Source organism: Olea europaea, unplaced genomic scaffold, assembly GCF_002742605.1.
Source record: "Olea europaea var. sylvestris unplaced genomic scaffold, O_europaea_v1 scaffold13008, whole genome shotgun sequence".
In the NCBI taxonomy this organism is placed as follows: domain Eukaryota; kingdom Viridiplantae; phylum Streptophyta; class Magnoliopsida; order Lamiales; family Oleaceae; genus Olea; species Olea europaea.
In genome coordinates, this window is record NW_019230475.1 from 1 (window position 1) to 3,139 (window position 3,139).

General features: G+C 36.3%; 1 pseudogene; it reads left to right on the plus strand.

Annotated features, from left to right (window-relative positions):
- The first annotated feature begins 1,406 nt into the window (after nt 1-1,406).
- Nucleotides 1,407-3,139, plus strand: part of LOC111374852 — a 20,837-nt pseudogene continuing 19,104 nt past the window's right edge.

Consider the following 3,139-nt stretch of genomic DNA (forward strand, 5'->3'; position numbering starts at 1 on the left):
TAGAATCAAATTTGCTTTTACTATACGTACGCAGTGTTAAAAAATAGTCGTCGACTAGTTTTCCAATTTGACACTTGGGGACCGTTTTGGATAAAAAGGTTGCCACTTTTCATTATGTTTTGGCACCATTTCGTGGTGTATTGATTGAGACCTATAAATAGATGATGAATGATCAATACAAATACATTAGAAACATTGAAATACATCTTGAGATCCACATATCATTCCACATCGAATCAACCTATTGATTTACGTTTATATTCAATATCTTCCTTTGTGTTCTTAAAGTTTTGGAGTATTGCACTCGTGCTTTAATGTTAAATCCTTTACAATACTTGATATAATTTTACAAACCATTTGCCAAAACCCTTAAGCATCACATTCAATCCCGAGAGGGGCACATATCTTTTGAGGACAGCAAACCCACGTTCAAGCCTTCGAATTTGTTCTCCACAACTTTCTGGTTTCTTTATCTTGTTGCTGCAATTTTTTGTTATTTCTTTGTCTCTTCTCCAAACCCTTTTGTTTCCAACAGTAACAAAGACAAAAACATACAAATCAAGAGTGATCGAGCCTGTGCTTCAAGAATGGGCCAAGGTCATGCCATGAGATAATTCTCACCTAATCTTGTACAATAGTTTTCTCATGTTTCTGCTGTATCTAATTTTGGTTCCAGCATTGAATTTAAAATGAAGGAGACGATGAAGAATTACTAATTTAATTGTCCAGCTACAAATTAACCTTACTCTCTTCATAAAACGAAATAGTTTGCTCCGAAAACTGCAATTATCCCCTTTGGGATATTGCGACTTTGCAATTGTTGAGGCAATGTCTTTGGCACTTAATTAAATACATATGCATGAGGGCAGGGCCAAGACAGGGAAGGAATGTGGGCGTCCCAGGCATATAGAGGAGTTGTGACCCAGTTCAACTCAGAAGTTCTAACATCAACAGACACAATTATAGTTGATATTTTCACTGAAGTTAAATTAACAATTATGGACTGATTATTCCATCTCAATAATCGAGTCAAAGTCAATGAAAATAGAAAGAGGAATAGTGAAAATATCATAGACTAGTCACATTTTTATATTACTTTCATTCACATTCACGATTGATATGTCCTATCCATATCAATGAAAACAATGGTCCTAATAGGAACTAAGCAGGATTAGAATTTTTTGAAGCATATTCTTAACCTTATAATACGTCAAAAATGCCAATAGTATTGTGGCCATAATGACAACTTCTCAATCCTCATCCATTAGTCCAAGTCAAGAACCAAACCTTATATGCATTTGCCCGAGTCAAGTGACTAAGGTACGTATGAATTCAGTCCTCATATATAGTCAATACTCCATTCTACTAAACCAGAGTGACGAGAGAGAGAGAGAGAGCTAGAAACCATGAGGATTTCAAATAAAGATTTTCCCTTACTTTTTGCCTTTACCTTTATTATATCCATTCACAAGATTTCCTATGCAATCGATGCTATAACTCCTATACAGACCCTTAGAGATGGTGAGACTATGGTTTCATCTGATGGAACCTTTGAATTGGGATTTTTTAGAAATGAAAATTCCAAGAATCGATACGTGGGCATATGGTACAAGAGGATAACAGTTATGACTGTGGTATGGGTTGCCAATAGAGAAGTTCCACTTACGAACACATCAGGACTCTTGAAAGTTATCAAACCAGGACTTCTAGTTCTGCAAAATGACACTAATGGTGTCATCATATGGTCTTCTAACACATCACGAACTGTGAAAACTCCGGTTGCAAAGTTGTTGGACTCGGGAAACCTTGTTGTGAAAGATGCAAATGATGATGATGATCCAGAGAATTTCCTTTGGGAGAGTTTTAAGTATCCAACTGATACATTATTACCTGGAATGAAGTTTGGTTGGAACTTTAAAACTGGTCATGAAGTATATTTATCATCATGGAAGAGCAAAGATGATCCAGCTTCAGGAGATTTTACATATCACTTTGATCCTACTGGTTATCCACAACGTGTCTTGAAAAGAGGTTCGAATGTGACATTCAAAAGTGGACCTTGGAATGGACTCCGCTTTAGTGGGACACCAAACTTGAGGAAAAAGGGTAAACCCTTTTTACAAATGCAAAGTAGTTCTAAACAAAAACGAGGCATACTTTACTTATGAACTCCTTAACAAATCAATATTTTCAAGGGTTACATTGAGTGAAAGCCCTATGAACGCTGTTGCACAGCGCTTGAACTGGGTTGATATGACTCAGGGGTGGGTGGCATACATTACTTCTCCAACAGATAATCGTGACATGTATGGATTGTGTGGTGCATATGGTAGTTGCAATGTTGCAAATTCTCTGGTCTCTGTATGTTTAGATAGATTTTTGCCTAAACATACCGATGGTTGGAACAGGACAAATTGGTCGAGCGAGTGTGTTCGCAGAACTCCCTTGAATTGTACAAATGGGGATGCATTTCTCAAGTATTCTGGTATTAAGTTGCCCGACACACGATATTCCAGATTTAACGAGAGTATGACACTCGAGGAATGCAAGGTAGTGTGCTTGAAGAATTGCTCTTGTATGGCTTATACCAACTTAAATACAAGCACAGGGGAAAGTGGATGCCTACTTTGGTTCAAAGAACTAATTAACATACAAAAACTATCTGAAGACGGACAAGATATCTACATTAGAATGGCTTCTTCTGAACAAGGTAAGAATTCAATAAACAAAAAACTTATTATTATTCGACATATGTTTATTGTAGTCTTATTTTCTTTTAGAGATGATCTGTGTGTTCCTCACTTTGAAGGTTCGTTTCATCACTTAGAAGCCATCCATTTATATTTGCATATAAAATTTTGCAGAGCTAAAAGGAAGAAAAAGAGAAATTCTCGAAGTAAGCTTGTCACTGTTGACAGGAATAGTTCTTCTTGGTCTGAGTTTAATGCTTTATCTACGAAAAAGGAAGAAGAGTAACCACGGGCAGAGAATAGGAGGTAGGTAAAATCTACAATTATATAATGAAATGTTCTTTTTGTTTTTTGCACGTTCGTTATGTTAAAACTAGACCACACCGAATAGGATTGAGGAAGAAAAATGAGTGGATTCATTTGTTGTAATGTGTAGTGTTGTTTACTGT